The 24450-nt window shown below is 35.7% G+C and overlaps 1 protein-coding gene across 3 annotated transcripts in view; it reads right to left on the bottom strand.

Moving 5' to 3' along the window:
- The window catches only part of LOC106178655 (uncharacterized), a 48067-nt gene that overhangs the window by 21972 nt on the left and 1645 nt on the right, over positions 1-24450 (bottom strand). The window contains exon 1 of one of the 3 annotated variants that reach the window (XM_013561931.3): positions 23421-23647. The exons of 1 other annotated variant lie outside the window; for it this stretch is intronic. The gene's annotated coding sequence lies outside the window, so the exon portion shown is untranslated. Of the gene's footprint in view, positions 1-17731; positions 17868-23420; positions 23648-24450 lie in introns of those variants that run through there. One more of the 3 variants, XM_087013860.1, reaches the window with a different exon arrangement.

Below are 24450 nucleotides of genomic sequence, written 5' to 3'. Positions count from 1 at the left end.
GCATCTTATAACATCTACCACCTTGAATTCCGCCCTATTGTGTAACCCCTGGTTTATTCTAACAGATCTCTTGAATCAGTACAACATATGTAATTTAGTAAAATAACATGTTTTGATTTAACACTACATTACTTATAGGGTGTTAAAGATTTCAGTCACTTTATTCAAATTACATGGGTTTAATCTAAAACTGTGTAACTCACTTCCAAAAAAACATTGGTTGATGAGGTCCATCATTCCAATCCATTCATCATCAAAGAATTATGGAAAAATTAATACATATTTATGGAAAATCACAAATGAAGACAATTCTGATCATTTCAAATTATTCTTGATGACCTAGAGTGCCTTCATTTGCTTCTAAAATAAATACCACAAAATACAAAATTTGCAAAATTTAACAGAGATATATATATGTATAATACCGCTCTTATCATCAAATTAACCAAAAATATTTAAAAATTCCATAATGCACTTTAAGTTCTTATTAAAAAAAGAAAAGGGTTATCCTTCACCTACTACTTGGAGGAATTTCTACAATATCCACCCAGCAGTAAAAGTAACCTTGTCAGTGAGCATCAAGTTGTTCCAGAAGTATCTAGGTAATAAATATAAGCCTATGAGATAGGTGAGGAGGGGGGGGGGGCATATGTCTTAGATTCCTGGAAAACAAGGTAGAAAACACACAATTTACTGGCTGCACAAACATATTGCATTGTATTATATACATGCTAGTATGCAACAGTGAGAATTAAGACTTACTATAGGTAAAACTAAAAGGCTTACCTCCAATCTGATTGTGATTGTAATATTTTATTTCCAGAGCAGCTAAAATTTTGTATTTGATGAATAAATCATGCCCATAAACACATTAAAGAATAGCAGCAACTCCTAGCTGCAAGCTGGTCTGTAAATAGCAACATCAAACTATGCTGGTACAAATGAAGATGTTTTAATGTGGAGAAAATCAAATTAACCAAGAAATTGGCTTAATAAAGAGTTCTTAATGGATGGAAGAGATGAAGGTATTTAAGAAGCTGTCAGACAGGATAGATTATCTTAATGCTAGGTTCACTTAATTATGACCTGCCACTTACAGAAAAAGAAAAAAAAAACTTACAGCAAAAAATGGCATGGAATTTTACCTACACACACATGAAAAAATGTTATATGGCTCGTAAAGGAAAATTATCACTATTATTATTTTTTATTTAATTAAGCAAAATAAAATGGACATGGGCTTATGGTATGAAAATCAAATGGAAATCTCACATGTTATCATTCTGGGAGTTTTCTTGAGACAAGTTTTGATTTCTTGCATATTATTTACAGCTATCTCCCCAGGTAACTATTGCAGACTATATACATATACAGTACAGTTTTAATAAATGTGCAGTTATCACAGTTATAAGTACACCTGGTTTATCTGCAGAAAAAAATGGAGAGAGCAGGTAATAAAATGTTGGCATCTCCACTGGAGATCGACCTGAGAGCCTTTTCCAAGCAGAGCCAGATGAAGACAGATGTCTGTATGAAGAAGATTACAGCTCTGTTCACTGAGATCACTTCTGAGAAGATCTACAGCCAAGATCAGAATGGTTTGATACAAAAAACAGTGTTTTACGTTGAAAATCTTATCCCATAATGACTACATCAATTCAGCAAGGGTCTTAATGTATGCATACAGAAAGCTGGATTACAACCATTTTGATTTTTTGAGAATTAGTTTGGTAATGTGATTTCCACTTAAAAAATGCAAACAGGGCATTTTTTTGTGTCAAGTCAATCCAATGTAACTACTGATAGATAAGCAATTAATCTGAAGTATATCTTTCAGATTTAAGACTTCAAACTTTATCTGTGAAAAAGCCAATATCACAGGAATTCTAGAGCACGGAATCTAAGAAAAAATTGTCCTGAGGACATTTAGGAAGTGCTATGGTGAATAAAGTGATTGTAATGTTTTCATTAAATAACCAAGTAAAGGTGAATTAAGCTGGCGAAAAATATTTAATTTGTATTATTATTCTCCATATATTTGCCCTGTATGACAACTTTATCCAATACATACAGCAGAGTATTAATTCTAATTAACGTTAAAACAGGTATTTGAAGCATGTATCACCTCAGCCTCAGCAAACACCCTCTGTAGTGTGGACAGGCCCGTAGCCAGGGGGGGTTCAGGGGGTTCGAAAGAACCGCCCCTTTTACTGGGAAAAGGTCCACTCTGGGTAAAATTTGATCTAGATACATAAAGTATTTATGGAAAAAGGTCCAATTATTCAGAAAAAGAACCCCCCTTTTGAAATTGCTGGCTACCAGCCTGGTGGACCAAACTGCTGAGAGCCATAATTAAAGTGGTATATTGTACAATAATATGATACCTAAACAGGTAGAACAACTGTGCTGACCTTATCAACCTCAGACATTCACAGTTCACTTCACTTGGTCTGCAGAGATCTCACTGGAGATGCTGGAAATTACTACATGGTTTCTGCAAACAATGTCCCAGCTAAATACATATTCCCGATTTCTTTCTTTCTTAGTAATCTTTAATAATGTCTTCCTTCTTATCTTTAGATTCGATTTCAAATTGATGTTTTTTATTTTGTAATTATAGTTTTTCTTTCTGCAAATCTTTCTCTGGAAATATTTGGAAATAAAGGAGGTGAAACTGATTTCAGTTTATTATATATATGGTTTTGATATATTTTATGAACAAATTTAAAGGTGTGTGATTTCTCTTTACTGTGACAAGCAGGATTCATATAGTGGCCTAGCTTGGTGTCACTAAATGTTTACAATTTTATCAACAATATAAAAAAATAATAGGATATCAAAACAAAAAGTGCAAGTTGGCAACCAATACCTGTCCTGATTTTATTTTGTACATATAGCAACTGATCTGATAATCAAAACCTGATGGATCAGTAAAGGCTGCAGTGTTAACATGTATTCAGTATATGTACTAGTAGTAAACTGTGTCAAATTGGAAGCTAATTATGAGTTCATCTCTCACCATCTCTTCATCTCCCCCCCACCCATCGACCCCTCCCCCCCCCCCCCCCACACACACACACACACACAACATCTCCTAAGCCTGATAAAGCAGAAATACACAGCTCTGAACAAATGTATGACAGAACTTAAGTAATTGTTTGTTGCCTTTTGCCCTCATTAGTGGTAACTTTACTATTAGCAGATAGTAATTTAATGTTCGCCTAAATACATACATATCAATTACTTAACATAAAAACGTCTGCAATATATGGAGAACATTGTGGTTGACATTACTTCTGGAGAATGTTGATGTGAACGGAATATTATCAAATAATCAGCAATAAGTTTGCTGGTGGATGCTTCTCTGCCTACTCAGGCATAAAATATGTTCTTTAATACTATTACCAGGGACCTGTAGATCAATTTATTCCTCTACTGTCATATTTTATAGACTTGGGCCTATTTGAGCTGCTGGTGTCTGAATGTACTAAAAACTACGGAGTCAATTTACCTGAATGCTAATCACTGTTCTATCATCACCTATTCCAGGTATTTTTGTAACACCATGCAATTCATGTCAAAGCCAATTCTGTCCAATTACATGTTCTATACCTACATGTACCTACAACTCAGCTGAGAGAGAGAGAGAGAGAGACTTTTAAAAATTGTTATATGTTATTTGTGCAACTGTTTCCAATGTAATATGACCATTTACAGTCACAGTTTGAATAATAAAATTTTCAACTGCAGAAAAAAATTACACGACGGAACTTGAAAAATAAAGTGAGAAGGTACCACCAGACTACCAGCTGTGACATCACCACCTGTCTTTTACGGCCTCTTATGATTAGTTCAAGAAAAGTGATATAAAATCAACTAAAAAAAGCACATGAAAGAAGATAATGACAATTCAGATAAAAAGATATTCATTAAAAACTTGCCATTCATCTTATATACACATTGCATACAACCAACAATGAAAATATAACAATTATTTTCTGATACTCTTTGGTATTTATGGAAGTATTTTGACAGGTCTGCTGAATTCAACTTGGGAGGTTTATGCTGCTCATTTTGGTACTTATTTTAAAGACTTTTTCAGCAGTTTATACATGACCTATGGGCCAAAAGTCAACTTCCCCTCTCTAGCTTGGTGCATTCACCTGACTTGACATTCCAGTTCTCCAGAAATATTAATAATTTCCTTATAATAGGACTGTGATATTTTTATAACTTTTTTTATCATAATGAATATAGTCCAGTCTATGCGAGTCTCTGCCCTTAAGTGCAGATAACTGAGCCAGTTTTTCAGGCAGATCACGATACAAAACTAGAGGATCAGAGAGGCGATACCGCCTCCGAATATTGTACCACCAGCTGGAGCAAGCGCATTCATATAGACCCCCACATATACAAAATAAGGAACACAGCCACCAGTCTTGTGCTTGACAAGCTGTAAAAATGCAATCAACAAGAATTTTCAAAATATGCAAAAAATATATATATTACTAAAAATGGTACAATCAAAGTTAAGTTCATCGCAAGGTAGGTCAAAGGTCAATTCCAAGGTCACAGTAAATTGCCAGTATATGACTTCCTATTCAACTTCAATAGTAACTATGGGCCTATCTCTGCCAGGTTTGGAGTTAAAAGAGAAAGAAATTAGCAGAGTTCAGTTCATGATAATAAGTAGGTCAAAGGTCAATTTCAAGGTCACACTTAGATTGCCAGTATATGACTTCCTATTCACGTTCAATAGTAAGTATGGACCTATCTCTGCCAGTTTTGGAGATAAAGGGGAAGCAAACTATGCAAAGTTCAGTTCATGGTGAAAAGTAGGTCAAAGGTCAATTTTAAGGTCACATTTAGATTGCCAGTATATGACTTCCTATTCAACTTCAATAGTAACTACGGACCTATCTCTGCCAGTTTTGGAGATAAAAGGGAAGCAAAATTTGCAAAGTTCAGTTCATGGTGAAAAGTAGGTCAAAGGTCAATTTTAAGGTCACATTTAGATTGCCAGTATATGACTTCCTATTCAAGTTCAATAGAAACTATGGACCTATCTCTGCCAGTTTTGGAGATAAAAGGAAGCAAAATTTGCAAAGTTCAGTTCATGGTGAAAAGTAGGTCAAAGGTCAATTTTAAGGTCACATTTAGATTGCCAGTATATGACTTCCTATTCAAGTTCAATAGTTACTATGGACCTATCTCTGCCAGTTTTGGAGATAAAAGGGAAGCAAAATTTGCAAAGTTCAGTTCATGGTGAAAAGTAGGTCAAAGGTCAATTTTAAGGTCACATTTAGATTGCCAGTATATGACTTCCTATTCAACTTCAATAGTAACTATGGACCTATCTCTGCCAGTTTTTGAGATAAAAGGGAAGCAAAATTTGCAAGTTCAGTTCATGGTGAAAAGTAGGTCAAAGGTCAATTTTAAGGTCACATTTAGATTGCCAGTATATGACTTCCTATTCAAGTTCAATAGAAACTATGGACCTATCTCTGCCAGTTTTGGAGATATAAGGGACTAAATGTTATAATTTTGGAGTTACCATAATGTGCCATAAATTTCCTACAGAAAAAATTAATTAAAATAAAGAAAAGGTCATTTTGGTCAAAATTCTTGAAATGGGAGGTGCTCTGAAGTTCCAGATGTTCAAATTTGATGAAATAATGTCATTTTTCACCACAAGTTGTCTGCTTTGCCAAGCCTTATGTTTTATTTTTCCGGAGTTCAAAATTTATTATCCATTACCGTACTGCACATTTTGCTTTCACCACCAATATGTACTTTTTGATACAGCGTAACTCGAAAATCGTATGGAATACAAAAAAACGGAGACCACTTCCAGTGTTGGGCTTTACATGCTCTACAAAATGCAAAAAAGAATGGGTGTCTAGCATTAACGGTTCCCAATTTAGAGACAGTTTTCAGTTTCGATATCTTATGGCCGCTACTCCCGTGAAAATGCACCGATTGACCCCAAATTCACAGAGATGAAAGATGACCTGAAGGGTAACACTTTCCATTAATATTATTAGTTAAGTCTGTGTGGTGTCTGAATAAGACCCCAAATAATTTTTTTTTCGGCAAAAATTTTGTTTTTTTGAAAATTTTGGCCCGTTTGACCTTGAAATAAAGGTCAAAGGTCAAATCCAAGGGCATATTTGAAATCTACACATATGACTTTTGGAAAGCTGTCTGTAGAAATTTTTCCCATAATTCCTTCCGTAGGGGAGATAATTAGCATTTAATTTTGCCATTTTTGGACAAGGGTGCATTGCAATGAGTGCCACACCTAGACCCCAATACCGACAAAGCCCAAATTTTACGTGGAACGAGTTGAGATTATAGGTGACCTAAATCCAAGAGATGGGTATGGAGGCCATTACCGTCTAGGAGGAGAAGCGGTAACGGTGACTTGGCGGCGGAGCCGCAGGAGCCGGCGGAGCCGGCGGAGCCGGCGGAACATATGGGTCGGGACTAAAACCATGTGTACCGCCAGCGCCTACGCTGGTGGTACAATTAACCTCACTAACGTATTTTGAATACCTTACTTTTTCAAAAAATATTTTTCTTTTGCAAGACTTATCATTTCTTGTTATTCACATAAATGCACTTTCAGACATATCTTTGCTTTAATGTTTTGAATTAGCATTCTAAGATGCTACGAAAAACATTTTTTGGGGGAATTTATTATTCATGTTGTATGAATTTATCAATTACTGAAACTTTCCACTAAGTTTCCCTGGCAATACTGCCACACTTACTGCTCTAAAATAGTTTCTTACCCTTTTCAGGGTCAGTGAACCATTTACTCTCTGAAAACATGCCAAATCTGCCCCCACTCCCCCAACCCTGAGGACACATCTCTATGGCCTTCTGGACTCATTGCTCCCATTTCTACTCTTCTTAAAAATGATAGTATTCAGTGAATTCTTAAATAATCTTCCTAATCAGTATATGTCCTATATAGTCAAGCTACCCTCCTGAAGTCAATCAAATGGTGCCTGTCAGCACCTCTGTTAATAGCAGGTCAACTCAGCTGTCAGCACTTTCTAAGTGTTGCCATGACCATCATGATACTGGATGAAGTCATCAAGTTCATAGCCTAATGACAGCAGCTTTTAAAATTTATCTGATTCATTTTACATGGACCAACTCTGAATTTCCAGAGAAGATGAGGCATATAACTATTTAATTTTTTTCTTTTCAGTTCTTTGTGTGTCTGAGGGAATGAAAGGAGGATTAGATCTTGAAAAAGCTTAAAGAAGATTTTATTTTAACTAAGGCACCAGTATGAGCTGGGAGAAATGTACAGATGGATATTACCTTCATATATAATAAGGGATGAGATACCCACAATGTTAAACACTAAGGTACAATCTGATCATAATATAATTAAGAGGACATAGTTACACATCATTCACGATCAAAAGTATTAAGTTCTGAGTCCAACTTCCAAAAAAGATAAAAAAGTTATGCTTCCCCCCCCCCCCCTCCCCACCCAAAAATAAAAAATAAGAAAAAAAACTAACCCCACTTGTTTACAGCGCATCATGAGAGCACGCAGAGAGCCAGGCAGGGCACCTGTTCTTTTAACTCCTTTACACTCCACTTCAAAGCTTCTCCTAACTGCCCTCCATGTCTTACTGTGTATATATAGAATCAGTTTATTGAGCTCTCAGAATGAGAAGAAATAATGTTGGCATTTGGAACAGTTGTATCCACCCTAACTAACCCTGCAGAATGTGAAGGTTTACAAATGACTACTGATGTTACTTCTGTTTCACATTTGATACAGACATCTGAGGTGTACGTACTGTATCATTGTTTTTTTTCCCATAGCCAAACCATTATTGATCAACCTATTTGTTTTTTTGTTTTTATTGAAATAATAAGTTTAAAAAATAATTGAGAAACAAACTAAATCTTCTCTGAGTGACAATCTAATTGAATCTTTCATCCATAACTTCAAACAATATACTGCATTATTTTCCAGAACCAAACAAGTTAAAAGTTTTATTTTATCATCAAACCTATGTTGGGGAGATTTTTAAAATCATTATGTAATAAAGGCAAACTCCTAACATGTAAGTTCTTTGGCAAAACATTTAATCTAATTCAAACCACACTACAAACACTAAAAATCTCCCTGTACAAATACTCCAATCGGAGAAACAAACATTAGAATTTAATCATGTTGAAATTACAAATTACCCATCAAAGAAATAGAGAACAGCTTCAAATCACATGGTCCATTTTCTTAATGTGAAGTGGAAACTTTTCTTTCCAAGCAAATGTTTCCTTTGAAATGCTTCCTTTGTCTTAATATTTCAATTACTGCAGGTCCCCCTAGCTAACATAACTTGACTTTGGTGGTGTTTTCAACTAACAAATAAGCAAAGGGATATCCCTTTATTTTGGAAATGGCTGATGAGGTGGGCTACCAGTGACCACCTTAACTTGGAGGTGGGAGGGGGGGGGGCAGAAACTAATTAATATGGCATAAAACACCTTCTATCTTCCTTGGTAGCAAATGGTCTTAACTTGTCACAAACTAACAATTAATCAGATTGACATCAAAAGCTAATTATAGATACTGTGAATATCATAAAATATAAGATTGTGGCAAAAGAACATTTGCTGCCAACTGCCAAACTGAAAAACCAGTATTTCCACATCTCTCATCTCTCTTAAACTTCCTGTACATAAATAACCAGTGAACGGATTAGCAGCAAACATTTTGATCAGCTTCATTTAATCAAATTCAGCTAACCTGCATTTAAAATGTCACTTCTGAAATAACACCCAGCTTTTAAAATCTAATTAAGGTGGCTTGGCATGTCAGGGATTTAAAAAAGCTTCCTAATCTGACAGCAGGGGTGTGTGTGCTGGCTGACACCCTTAAAGAGACAGCAGGAAGAAACTGGGAATCAATTTTTTTTATAAAATATCTCAATCATCTATAGCATCTTTCAACATTAACCAGATTACCCCACCGCCATGGCAAACTCAGACATATTTTGGAGCATATTGTTTTTCTAAACAGTAATATTTATAATGCCTTAGTATATTTTGTTGAAATATTTAAAGCTCTTATTTTCACTTACAATTAAAGTGAAAAAATGTGATTTCTTGGTTTAAAAGGTTAGAACTTTGAATCATCAAAATGAGCTATTTAAATTGAAAGTAGCAACATTTGAAATAAATGAATTTAAAACTGAAATTCTAACATGATGCTATAAGAGAGCAGAGAACACAAACTTCAGCATACAGCTTATGTTTGCACACATATTGGCATGGAGTAAAAAATTCACAAATTAAAATTTTCCACTGAAGATGTCTCACTGTCTAAGAATAATAAACATTTTTTTTTTCTTAAATGTGAATACCTGCAAACTCAGCAAGATACGCTGCAGTGAATTATTCCAACAAATTCTTCCTTTCTTTTTAAATTTCCTGTCTGTATCAGCGTTATATATATAATAATTCCAGTTTCTAATCTCCTGTAGTCTGTGGCCTCAGACAGCCTTCTGTATGCTGCTCACCATAGCAGTGATAATAGAAGTAAACTGGTGAAGAAGTTCACATGTGTGTGGTCCCCGTGCTGAGGTAACATGTGCGGTGAGGTGTTAATAGGACAGTTAAATCTGTACCTAAAGATACCTTCTCTACCTCATTTCTTCATACCAAATGTACCAACGCCTGCTGGCTAATTAAACTTGAGGGTGTGAGGGTTAGAAATTCTACACTGTGCACACTTTTTATGGGATATCTTAAATAAACAAATAAACATTTCTTTCCTTTCATTCATCAAAAGAAATACAGGGGTATGTACATTTAAAAACATAAGGATAATACTGTAAGAATCTGTCTCTCTTCTCTCAGCATGTTTGCAAAAAGAAAAGTCTAAAGAAGATACCCCCCCCCCCCCCCCCAAGCCATCTTCACATGCCACATCTGGATTGACTGCAAGTATTACATGTACAGAAAATTACAAACTACTCGTATCATCAATTGCCATGGTTCTTGTTAGGCAGAATTCATTGGAAAGGTGGTCAGAGTTTACTTTTGGGACACAAATGCCCCCTCTAAATTTACACCACCTTTCCTGACCAAAACTGTACCTTTGCTGAAACAACACGCATCTTATCTCGACTCTGTTTTTATTCAAAGCGAACATAATTCACAGTCTGTGATTATTTTTGTATCTTAAGACTAAGCAGAGAAGTCTATAGGTAGGTTGTCTACATATCAGACGTGTTGTCTTTTCAAAATCACCCATCTGAAAATTATTTTATCTGTTGATATATTGCAGAAGCAAGTCCAGCAAGGCTTTTGACTTCAAACCCTGGACTGGTAACTTCTTTTGAAAATCAAAGCTAAATATTTTATCACCACTCACCCATATTATAAGACGTAAGAGGGACAACAAACAAAAAGGCTACAGATCAAAGAAGGGGGGAGGGGGGCGTGGCTGAGGGGGTGGAGACTGCTGGTAATACCTGATGTAACTTTCTTAACTGTACAAGACATGTTATGCTTAATGTACCGACATTTTCAACCCTGTCTGCTGGGTTCTGTTCTCAAAGTTTTATGGGTACCATCAACAGCTAGAAGACATAAAATAAGTAAAATAGAAAGACAAATTTATCAAAAGCCATTAAGTTGTCAGATGAAACATTACAAGGAAAGATCAAGAGAAATAAAAGGGGAATAAAACAATGTTCCCAGGTAGACGAAAATGTCAAAGTTGAAGACAAAAGTGTCTTTCATAAAGCATAATAAAGTATACATTGCCTAAAGAGCCAAGCACTGTAAACCTTACCCAGTCAACCAAAATAATTGTTTGGGAACTCCACTAGCTGACATAACGCAGGTTGCATAAAGTATTAAGTTGAATATTACCCCTTTCTTCACTAAGTCCTGTCATTAATTACACTCAGCCCTTAATACAAGCCCAATTATTATATATTCAGCTGAACAACCACCCCCCCCCTTCCCCTCCCTGGTTTTCCAGTTCATATACCTCTCTACTTCATTAAAGACCTGCAATACATTAACAGTTACTGTATTCCAAGTATAATGGACTTAAAATGGCATTATTAACTACTATCCAGACTTAATTATGCTTAACATACTCTTAATTCCTTAAGAAATCTTTCTGATTATACAACAATATATGTTATGTAATTTTACAGCTGGGTCTCTAGCAGGGGTCTGGACCAGTTTTCTTATATTGATTATGTATGTCAATGATACAATTTAAAGGGGTAATAAAAACATTTCTTTTAAACTCCAAACTAAGTCTTATGAATCACACTTAATTGATTTTGACCTTAAAATATCAATTTACTCAGACAACAGCTACATATATATTTTAAAATTGTGAAGTAAATTGTTGGATAGAATAGCCACTAGCAGAGATAAAACTGAGAAAGACTTAAAACAGAAGAGATATTATAATGGCAGATGAAATTAAATTTTAACTTGAAAGTATAAATCTATCCTATGTATTCAATTCTAAAACTTCTACTGCGGCAAAATAGCAGCAAGCAATATTAAAAAAAATAGATTATCTTGTGCCAAGTTCTTTCCTTTACAGACATTTCCACAAAAAGTCAGAGGCCACAGTTCATGAAAATAATTTCTACAAAATAAATCATGCATGTTATAATGACCAGCCACCTAGCAGAGGTGAGTAGCTTGCACAATAGCAGGTTTCTAATAACTCATTTCACGGGTCGTCCATGGACCAGCTAATAACATGCACCCATACCGAGGGTTCCATTCACACCCGTCAACATGTGGCCGTGGACTGTGTCTGTTGCCATCCTTGGTGTCACGTTTATCTCTGGACTCCAGTATGATATTTAAGGGACCATTCCTAGACCCTATCACACTAACTTTGGATCGATCTATCTCCTAGATGATGCTCATTAAATTGCACTTAACTTAAGCGGCTTAGAAGTCTGACATGCCTACTGAAGCTGATAGGGGATAATTACGGTTTAGCAGCTTCAGCAGGTGAGCTAGACATCTAAGCCGCTTAAGCTGAAAGCAATTTAGCAAGAAACCCCTTGGAGATGGATCGATCCTGTTAGATTGATCTAGTGATGGAAAACCAGTCTAAGTCTATGCATGGCCACTTTGTTCAAAATCAAGAAAACTACATAAAAGATACAGGCTTGATTACAATCCTTGATTCCCAACAGTCACATTCTGATTGTTGTTCTACATGCTGTGGACCCTCTGTGAAGTTACGTAATCAACTCCTCCATGTATTAATTACACAGGGGTGTTTGGCATGAAACCGGAGTGCTCTGTGTAAACAGGGCTCATGTTTCACTTGGTCAGGAGAGAAAATGCCCCTAGGTTAAAAGTTAGCCATGATATATTTATTTGATTTGATATCTATCTAACCTGCTTGCTGGCCGGTCACTAATGGCCATTGTCCATTGGTCTGGACATGGTAATGGACGGTGTCAGTGTGTGTACAGGTGGACACAGGACACACAGAGGGGTACAAACCTCACCCAATCTGATCTAACCCTGCCTTAACTGAGGATATGACAAAGGTTTGGTACACCTCTGAATATAAATTTTTCAAATGAGTGGAGTGTGGCAACTGATACACATGAAAAGTGAAGTTAATGATATAAAAACTTGTATAGTAAAAATATGAAAACTGTGTTTAAAAAAATTCATAAAGAACTTGATCATAACGCTGATTGTGTAATGGCTATACAGAGAGAAGGGGGAGAGTGTCAACCCTATCACAGAAGTCTCAAAGTCAGTTTTTGGGACTAAAACTTATTTCCTGTGATACAAAGACCTGCTTTCTCTATTCGGTAGATTTAAGTCATCAGTTGAGAGACTCCCCCCCCTCCCCATCTCCCCCCTCTTCACTGCACCTTAATACCCAGCCTAGCTCTCCTTCCTCTTATTTCCAGATTCCAGGAGTTACCTGACAGTCTAGGAATTCCCGGAGCATCAGACATAACTCCTGGAAATCTGAATTCTTTGTAATTAAGTCCCTGCTGCTGCGATCTCCGCTGCCAGCTGACTCCAGGTTTTCAACTGATAACAAATGCCAGCTATTTTGTAATCCTGCAGATTCATTAAATGATGTTCTGGTGAATTCTTTCTTCTTCCTGGGACAAGATGAGGGATTTTCCTCATCTTGAATGTTCACATTTCTCTTACAATAATCTGTTCTAAAATCCAGAGGCACCCAAGTGTACTTTAAAAATGCTTTTTGTCCTAATATTCAGAGAGGTATAAGCAGCCTTCAGGGTACGTACCACCAGCAGTAGACACACACAGATATATCAAAACACATCATAAAATAACTTTTTTTTTCTCATATGTAAACCCAACTGTCTTCATTAAACTTATCTAAGGTACTGAAACAAATGCCATGTGTTTTTCTATTCTGATCTTATTTGATATAACAGTGGGACATATATATGTGCTGAAATCTGGAGTTTATATTTGTAGTTCACAGTTCTGTCTTACACCTTGCAGGCAATAATTGGCCACAAGAAGGCCACATCTCAGGCTAAGAACGTTTGCAAACATTTAATGCTGCACCTCCCGTTCTTTGAGCAGAAGACCAAATTAGCCCCCTTTACCCTGTTTCTACATGCGCAGCTGTGAAGACATCAACATCTGTGATGTAACAACAAGGTTGATTGGCTATTACAATATTTGCAATAATGTATGATGCATCATGATTGGCTTTATTTTGAGGTGAATTCAAAAACTGTCTTAATTCCGTGCTAGTTGTTCATACAGGAAAGAATTACTGAGGATCTTTGAAAGGTTTGTCCTCTTGGTGGAGAAATGCCAGTATTTCTAATCAAATGAAATAAACTGTTCATATATAACTAAGTCAAAATTTGGGCTTTTGATAATTTCACTAATTTGAATCTTTTCTTTATTTAGTATTTAAAATGCATCCTACTGAAATTCAATTAAAAAAGGTTGAAAGAAAAAATTATTTCATATGCAGATAAAAAAGTTTACTGAAGAAAGCGATGCTCCTGCTCCGATTACAGTCTGGTCTATAAAGGTGTGAAAATAGACATATTTCATTTCGTCAAAGGTCTGCATCTGTGGAATCGAGATACAAGCACACCTCTTTTAATGTATACCCACAATCAGCACATACATAGTGCAGCATTTCCATAGCTCAGCAGCAAAATTGCAGACCATGGATTGAGGACATTGGATAACTGTCATTTATTAAGATTTTTGAAAAACTGAGAGAGACTGCTAGGCTGTGGACGTCTTTCTGATGAAAGGAGAAAAATGTGAAACAAATCAGATTTGTGAATATCAACTTGATTCATATTTTTTCAAACAAACATTACTGCCTCTTTTTGATCAATATAATAGCAAAATAAAAATAAAAAATAAATAAATAGAAAAAAGAAGAAAGAAGGAAAAAAGAAAATAAAACAGTTTACAGATAACTACAACAACAAATTATATCTTTGTCGCATGCTAAGTGAAGACTTATGGTTGTCTTGTAGATGAATTTACATAATTTATTCCAGCAGAAAGCTGATCAAAGACAGTGGTACAGACCATCCTAAATCATCAAGTATTTCCACTCAATACTACCCACTTCTACAAATTCACCACTCCCAGACTTCTTCTATTTTCAACATATTCCACTTGTGCTCTTTACATAAATTGATATAAAACTTTCTTAACTGTGCACACACTGAATAATTTCCTCATACAAAAAAAAAAAAAACAGAATTAAGTCCTAGAGTACATGTAAGTCTTCTTGACCAAGGATATTTCCATATCTCTACTTAATATACTACCAAGCTGTTATGCTTCATTGAATCTCTTTCATTTAATAAAATATCATGTTTTCTTTGTAAACAAATTAAGCATCCAAAAATATTTACAATAGCCAGGTTCTCCCACTACCTGAGTGCACCATACGTCAGAGAAAAAGTAGCCATGGGCAGTAATACCAAGTTGGAGGAGGCTGATATTAAGAGTACAGGGTCTAGGGAGGGAGGGAGGGGGGGCTTTTTTCTTTTTTCACAAATAACTTGTACTCAGTCAAATAATAAAAAAATGGCCAAAATAACAAGTGTTTTTTTTTCTGTGTAGGAAGAAATTGTATTCAGTCATGTAAGTTTAATCCATTTCACTGACTAAAGGAGTTTTTACTTTAAAAATCACTTATCTCTTGAGATGCTACCTGCACCTAAAAACCAAATGTCACTTGTTAAACAATAAAACAAAGTTCTTTGAATGTTGTTATAAGTTGTCAAAATAACACTACAAATTTGTACTTGCATGCAAAAAAGAAGTACACTGTATTGAATTAAGGAGGGACTTAAGCTGAACTTCACATGCTATATTATGGTTGACATGGAACTCAATTAAGTCTATCACCTGTAATGTTTATGTTGGATAAAATTTTGAAAAAAAATATTGTAGTATATAGAGCATAAAAAAATTTTCATTTTCTTTAGTCCGATTCTAGCTTTGACCATTTCTGACAGCTTAGTTTTATCCTACCAACAATAGCTCCATAGAAGAAGTCTTTTTCATATTGAACTTCATTTCCCAAAGATTTCAAGTGGCTAAAGCAATATTACTCTATCCTTTTCTTGACTCCACTTAATCCCTATAAAATGTAGGTTACAGTTATTTAAAAGAAGATATAAAAGACAGTTCAATTTATATCAAAGACATTTCATAGTGAGCACTCCAAACATTCATTTACACTTGTCAAACTAGATTATTTTTAATGTCATAAGCTGTCATATGTCAAAACAAATGGTTTTGAACAGTGGATATTATTTCAAGGACAACGATATCATTTATAAGGTTGAAGTTCTAAGTTAACTGCCATAAAGTGACCACAAAACTTGAGCTTAACTACCCGTAAAGACTTTGTTAAGCACTCCTCAGCTCCCAGGATCATCCATCACTGAAGAGTTCACCAGGTTTATAATATTAATAAATAAGATTATATTGTATATTTTGATAATCCAACAATCCATAGAGCACCAGCTTACCCCCTCACTAGGCTAAGCTCCGCCCTGAGAGGATTATCTCAACTGAAATGACAGCTGATTACTTCAGACTTAGTTCATGTGAAATACTGACAACGTACGACTGAATGTATCTGTAAGTACTCTTTTTCTTAGACAGCACCAACTTAACATTTTCAAACTTCTGTTACATTTTATTTTTTAATAATTATCATTATTTTCAGACATTGAAACAATGGCACTTTCTTTGAAAATTTTCCTTTTTTTAAAGTTCTAATCCTGATTAGATCTAGCATTAACTTTCAATGAATAACTAAAAAATTTACAAATACTTTTCAACAAAATTATTTTCATCACTATTATTTACATCACACATTTTGTCATTTTGATCCTTTTTTTTTCTATTTTGGTTAAAAAAATTACCACAACAATTTACCACATGGAGATTTATGCATATTTGTTTCTTGTGCTTGCCCTTTTTTCGAAAATGCCAAGCACTTAAAGAAAACACTGAAATTCCTACCACAATAATCATCATCACAACAAAAATATCATACTGTGAACATTTAATTTAATATAGCATTGTTCTTCATGCTCATTCAGCAATTAAAAATGTGTTCTCATATTATTTTCTTGGTGTTAGTCAAATCTAGAACATAATATACTACAGGCTAGCTGTCTTCAACTATGATTTCTTCTTAGTTCATGTCTGAATCCAGGCAAGGTTTAAAGTTTGACTGATTCACAACTTAAAATTTCTTGACATACAACTGAACCAAAGCTCCAGTGTCTTTAGTACTATGATCCTCCTGGCATGGAGGGGGGGGGGGGGGGGTCAAGAGAGACAGAGAGAGGGCAGTCTCACATACATGATAAATTCATACGGAATGTTCAACCTGAGAACTAAACAGCTCAACTATAAAAAAATCTGTCTTAACACAGCCAAACTCTTCACCTGCTGGAAGCTTCACTTAAAACACTTTTCAAAAATGTGAAAACTGGATTTCTCACATACTCAGTGCGCATACAGTTACCCTGGTCTGTGAACACGTGCTGCAGTGAAACTGTTAATAAAACCTCACTGAACTTAACACCCAGACATTAACCCTGTCATAACCAGACCTTAACCCTTTACCATCAAATTTTGACCCTGCCTCTTAGTTGAGATGTCCAAGACCACAAGACAGGATCAGCTCCTTTATATGAATAGTTTTTTCCAGAACATCTTAGGCCAAATAAATTGTTTGCTTTTTCAACAGAAACAAAACTTCTGTAAAATGTTTCTCTTTCTTTAGTAAGCTGCAGCATCTCTTAACTCTTTGACAAAATTTTAAAGTAAGATTTATCAAGCTGCGACATCCACTGCCTACCTGTATACCTGACAATGAATAAAACTCTGTAACACGTTTCTCAAATGTCTCCATTTTCTGCAACAATCCTGGACTTTAGCTTTAAGTGATAGCCAGTCAAAATACAGGTTCTCAGTAATGGATTTTGATAAAATCTTGACAACTTTTAATACAAAGAAAAATAGTAATTTCCTATCAACAACTTCATTAATATTTCAAGTCTTAAGTACATTTGTTCCACAGCTGATGAAGAACTGTACAATACATAATCAATGCATTATGACAAATTAATTCCTTTCTAATAACTATGATTACAAAGTTTAAATCAATATATAGACATTCATGTACCTTAGAGCAACTGAACAGAGTATAAATACCAGCCTTAGACCTTCAGCTGTCTCTCCCCCCTGACATCCAATACATGGAGTAAAGACTGCTTTACAAACACACTCAAATGAAACTTTGATATTATAAAATCCACGTAATAAACATTATCAGACAGCCCACTACGGCAGCACATATCACAATTCATAATATGGTACATAATTCAGCGTCACAGGTGCCCCCTAGCCCGCCATGCCATCACTGGCTGACGATGACACTAACTGAGACTGAGAGATCAACATGCTGGAACATATACTTCAGGATTATGATGCAGTCAGCTTCTGATTGCTGCTGACACTATGGGTTATTTAAAGGCATGTAATGAACTTGAACATGTATCTAAAATTTTAATTCAGACAGGATGCTTTTTTTTCAGTCATTTTTAAAATTTAAAACTGCACTGCTACTCAAGACAGAAAGTATAGTTTTAACTCTCAACCCTGCATTGTTGCTAAAACACTTAAATTGATTTAAGGATATCTTAGTTTAAGATTTCCTGTTCTGTTGCAGCCTCACACACTTGTGTAATATGATGAAGACATAAACTAATGTTCTCTGACATATGGGGGCTACATTGAATGTACACCAATACTACACCAGGATTTATTAAGTAGTCAAAATTCTTCACTGAATTCTAGTTTTCATTATTTTCAATAACACTATTTATAAATATTATTATTCTCTAATAAATTCATCATTAAATAGTAACTATTTATTCATTTACAGGAAACTGATAGTTGAGAAAAACAAAATATATTTAGAAGCAGTTGGCATAGGTCACATGAACTATTATGTCATGTAAGGTATTCTACTGGAAGTTTCACCTCAACAAGTTGTCAGTGGAAAGTTTTTTCTATGAAATGTAAACAGAAAATAGAAAACGAGAGAGAGAGAGAAATCACTTTCTGCAATCCTAAACCACATAATTCAGAATAATCTGAGTATTCTGCCAAATTTCTAGGAGTTTTTCTGCCTACTGAACCCCCTCTATCACCTTTGTATGATGGATGCTGTATTTGTGAGCTGGCGGCTCACAGCTAAGTGTCTACATAGACAAGAGATAGCTATCTGTCTTACTTCTACTTGTATGCTGGCTCATCTCTTGGTGGAGCAAACACCGAAATCTGCTAGAGCCAGGACTTTCCAGGGAAGGGGTGAAAAAGATATGGCTTTAATTTGATTGGTAACGTAGTCAGGGAGGATTTTTTTTTCTTTTGGAGGGGGGAGCAAACTAATCTTTTTGGAGAAGGTCTGCCCTTGGTAAAATTTTAAGCTAAGTACTTGAGGTGACATGGTAAAATGTCCACTTTTACAAAATATAATCCCCCCTCCCCTTTATGAGTTCTGGCTACGAGGCTTTTTCCTTGTTATACTGTTAATTAGGATAGTGAAGGGATCGAGTTACTTTAAAGCTATAGGAAGGGTGGAGGGGGACATACACATAACCTACTAAACCACCTGCTGGGTACACTATTCCACTGCACATAGCAGGAGTTCAGGAGGGCCATTTCTGACCTAAGTTAGATCTGATCTGAATACATCTGAAGCTGTGAAGTGGGAATCATGGGGTTGTTTAGAGTTTAAGAGAGAAGAGAAGAAGTGCTGATGATGGGTGGCTCATGTCAGTTATATGATCTGGATGTTATCAGTTTTCTCTAAGCCAAGGTATATTCTTCTCTTATGGCAGGTGGAAATAGCCAGTGTCCAGTTTAAACAAACACCACTGGACATAAAATCTGGATTCTTTGGGTTGAAGAAATACCAACGACCAACTTATCTAGCTTCTACATCTTTCTGTTAGTTGTCTACAGGCAGTCCACGTCAGTTAGATATCTTGATTAGAGTCTTAGGGCGCATTTCCATAGATATTAGATCGATCTATCCCAGTGGGGAGTCTCACTAGATTACTGTCAGATAATCCGGCTTAAATGTCTGTCCCGCCTACTGCAAGCTGTAAGGGGGTAATTAACTTTCGTGCCCGCTCGTCTGACAGCTATTTAGCGTGAACCCCAAGGGAGTTAGGTCGATCTAATCTCTGGGAATGGGGTTTACCAAATGTAACCAGTCCTGAACTAGTACTAATGACATCACATTTACTGACCAACCTGGCCAGTCCCTTACCTGCTCAGCAGTACACCACCTGAGTCTGATTCACTCTGGAAGCTAGATTACTGGAGTATGGTCATTATCTAAAATTTTCAAACTTTTGAATAACTAATATTTTACTTTAACAAGAACTTTCGAGCTAAAAAAAAAGACCTTTATTACAAAAAGCAAAGTAACTTTTCATTTTTTTTTTCAGTATCTTTTAAGAACTAACAATAAAGCATTACTTTGTGAATATTAGCAAATCAGTTCTGTTAAAATTCATAATAATAATAGGTAAAAACAAGAAGAAGGACAGAGTGGAGAAAAGGAGGATAGACAGCCAGAAGTAGCAGTGATGAGATTCTCAGTGTCACTCTAGACACTGCTGCCATCTGTAGCACTAAAAAGTCAGGAACATTATTATTCAGTCATATAGCAGTCTTAAGTCAGAAGAATCAGTTGATACAGCAGGATACATAGTCACACAATTCATCATGGAAATATAATTTTTTAAGTGTGCAAAATAAGTGTGCAAACCTCACTATATAAAAAAAACATTTTTTCAGATTTCCCAAAAATGACACGTCATCCTAAACATAAACAATGTCATAAAAACACACGGCCAAAACTACTTGTTATATTTGACATACCTTAACAAAATCACAGTAGTTCTGTTTATTATCAGCAGTGTGTGAGTTGTACAATTTACTGGAAGCAGCAGCAGGTTGTATTTCTCTTGGCCCCAACAGGTCACAGCTCTTATACAATGTATCAGTACCAACAGGTGATTTCATTATCACTTTACTTAAACCATCATTTTAATCCATGTTTTAGCATTACCCCATGCTGACAACTTAACTGAAGGCAAAGTTCACTGAATGTAGACGCTGATGACATTTTAAATAGTTAAAATATACTTCTTCCTTTAAAAAAAACAGCCAGTTAAGTAAAAAAAGAAAACAAAAATTCACAGCATTTTTTCTGACTAGTAAAGTTAAGCTTGAAGATTTCCCGCTGTTTGAAAAATGAGCAAAGTACACGTTGAAAGGAGAACAACTGTTGCTGACTTGTTCAACTTTTAATTTACTTATCCACAGATAGCGCTAGGAGAATAGTTGCAAACTGAGACTTACAAAAGGCACTAATTCAATCCAGAGTTTTCCACTTAGGCAAAAAAATTGGGGATGAACTAAAAACACTGGCAGAGTTACATCAACTGAATTGCAAGGGAAAACAATTCACTTAATTTTATATATGAACAATCTTGTGTGACTTAATAAGTTAAAGCGATAATAACTCTTCATATGAGATCTATATTTCACAATAAAAACATTGTGAATAACTCATAGAAATATAATATATTCTGTTTTACCACAAAAAGGGCAGTTATAGCTATTATTCTGATATCTGAGCTTGTCTTTAGACCATGTGACCTCCATTGATGGCTATATTCTGTTAAAATCTCTTAAGAGATTTTAACAAAAAACCAAACTTTTTAGAAAAAAAGCAGGGACTAACTTTGAATGTAAAAATGGATTCATTAACCATTGGTAAGTATGGGAAAATTGTTGTTTATTCCAGGAAAATTCATTTTTTGGCCGAAACGAAGAGTTATTATCCCTTTAAGTGCTCTTATCTTTATCAGCTATATTTCATTTTGATGTGCAATAAGAATAATCATAAAATTTTTCCACCAAAAATATACAAATTAATAAAATATACTGTGGCTCTTCTAGCGCCATCACTGATTTTACATTCTTGATTTTAAGTTCATTCTACAAAACAATGAGTGCAACACACTGGAATACCTTATTCAACTATTATAGTTACCCGTACTTTTTTGGCTAAAAATTATATGAAAATTGTAAAATATGTGCTAATTAAAAAAGAATTTAAATGATAATCTCTCTCTCTCTCTCTCTCTCTCTCTCTCTCTATATATATATATATATATATATATATATACTGATAGTTACCCCTGATATAACCAGCACAATGCCCAAGATAAACCAGTAAACAATCCCATGTGTCATATCACCTCTAATAGTTCCCTGTGATCCCCAGGGTACCAGACACCTGCAAACCCCCCCCCCCCCCCCCCCCCGAATACAGATCAAGGCACCCAGGTATTCTGTGGTATATATATATATACCGCATGACTGTGATTCCTCAGGCAAACCAAGGCATTGCTCTGTCTTTTCATATATCTTTATATGATTGTTCCTTCACCTGTGCCTGCTATGTATAGAACCCTATGATATATGTTCTTGTCTTCTATCTTAGATGCAGTTGGATACATGTTATCACTCTTTGACCCCCACCACCCCCATATGCACTCAGTTATACCCAGCTTTTTGCCCAACAAAAAGACTCTTTATCCTGTTAACAAAATATATTTAAATTCAAGAAGTTCTCATTAAACTGCTGTAAGTTCATCATAACCAAGACATCATCACTACAATTATAATCATATTGCTAAGTCTTGTGCCTTATCACTACATCTACAGTTCTAGGTGGAACTCTTGGCACTGGTTTTGAACAGAACTTCTCCAAAACTGCTCCTGCCGCTGACTGAAATCCATGCCTGAGTTTGTCCTGTTAATAACTCCCCTGACAGTAAAACTGATAAGATCATGGAATGGGATAATTAGCAATTATAAAGTTGCCTGTTAATACATGTATAGGTCTTATGAATTCATTACTAGTAAACCACAAACTTTTCACATTTGCAAAGTTTTGATTTGTAACACTAACACTGGTCATAAGAAATCCTGCTCTTCTTCTCACAAAGATGTGATTCTGTATGCTTTATTTATTAAATTATTTTTTTCGTTTATTACTGAAACATTCTCTTTATTCCTGTAGTCTTGCTGCAGGTTTTATCTGCTTCACTTTCCAAACAAAATTTAGACAGAAAGTCACCATTTTCAATGGGATCAGTTAAGTATTGCAAAGAATCTTTTAAGTAGAAAGTAATTTAATCAGCTAAGATAATTTATTTTAAAATCTGCCAAATTTTCACCAGTCACAACATTGCAAATCCTCCCCATTTGTTCTAATGTGCTGAAGAACATGAACTTAGAATAACGCAGTTATAGTTACATATCTTAACTTTAAAATACTAAAAAAGTTAATATTGGGAAGACGTAATTTTGCCAGAGTTACTGTTTTATCTATTTATCTATATTACTACCTTATTGTTTAGAAATAGTCTGGAATGTACAATGCAATTAATTAAAAAATGGTAACTTTGAAAAAAAAGGGACTCCTGCGTAAAAAATTTAGCGCTCGCTTTATAGCTCCCTGCCCCGTTCTGTCACTTTGTACATAATACATGCATTTTTACAAGTGCTAAACTTCACAATTTGACAAGAACATCTCCAAAAACGAGCCTTTATAATGCATGATTTGCTGTTATTGAAAACGACGACCTGTTTCGACATACCAGAGCAACAAGCATAACATAACATGATGTAACAAAATTCCTAATCAATAACCGATAATTTCTTCCCAGCGCGCGAAATGGCAACATGCATTTATCTCGCCATTAATTAATTACACTCACCACGTGAAATTAAGTCTTCCTTTATCTTCCGAGATAAAACTTCAGCACGTTTATGATATCCTCTACAATATCTGTGACTCTCTTCTGCCGCTAGATGTATCAATTCCTGCCGCAGCTGTGAGACGGAGAAAGGTTAGAACCAAGAATAGTTTACAGGAACGTGAAGTGATCTGAGAACACACTCTGTCTGCCGTGCTGCAGCCGGGAAATCTACACTTTATCTTCACAACTGCCGCTAGATGGCAGCAGTGTGTGGGCGGGGCTCCCGAGGAGTCGGTCTCGCCAGGGAAGGTATCGGCGTGTGGCTCAGCACCTGGTCGATGTCGATATCCTCTCAGCTGAAAGCTCTTTGGTGTAATTTTACATTTTTTTACCCCTGAAAAGTTTGGGAATCAGTTCGGTGAGCAGCGGCTGAGATGGGCTGCCCATGATGCACTCAACCCCGGCAGGGAACCCATGCTACGCCGCCCTTCAATAAAAGTCGTTTTTAACTTTTTTGAAAAGACCAGTTTTCACTATACTTTGATCCGCGATAAATACATAGCAGTTCACCAGGATAAAGTAGCTAACGGTCTAAAACACCAGCTGTTTCTGGCTGTTTGTTCACTAGGTCCATCATCCGTATAAAGTGGACGACTACCTGAACCTAAGTACCCGGCCCCCTACATTATAAATATCGGTGATAGTACTATAACATTCAAAGCGTTTTTTGTCTGGAATTATTTTGAAATTCTGGCTGTAGCACGTCCCAGTGAAGAGACGCTGTGCTAAATACAAGACACCATGGCACAATGATGGCAGGGGAATTATGGGTGTCTAAAGCTTTGGTCAGCACAACAGCTGTTTCTTTTGCGTTTATTTTCCGTTCAAAATAAACTCAATAAGAATAATAAAAGCAGTTATTTCTCGGGAGCACAGACTTCCTAACTCGACAGGAGGCGACACGCCTTTCAATTTGAAATTAAAAATTGCGACATTAACGCACTCTTGAGTCATCAAGATTAGTCTCGTGGTAAGCGCCAGTGATGAA

This window comes from Lingula anatina, chromosome 5 (genome assembly GCF_051362555.1).
Source record: "Lingula anatina isolate TDL-2025a chromosome 5, LinAna3.0, whole genome shotgun sequence".
In the NCBI taxonomy this organism is placed as follows: domain Eukaryota; kingdom Metazoa; phylum Brachiopoda; class Lingulata; order Lingulida; family Lingulidae; genus Lingula; species Lingula anatina.
This window is presented reverse-complemented; position numbering and strand designations above follow the sequence as displayed.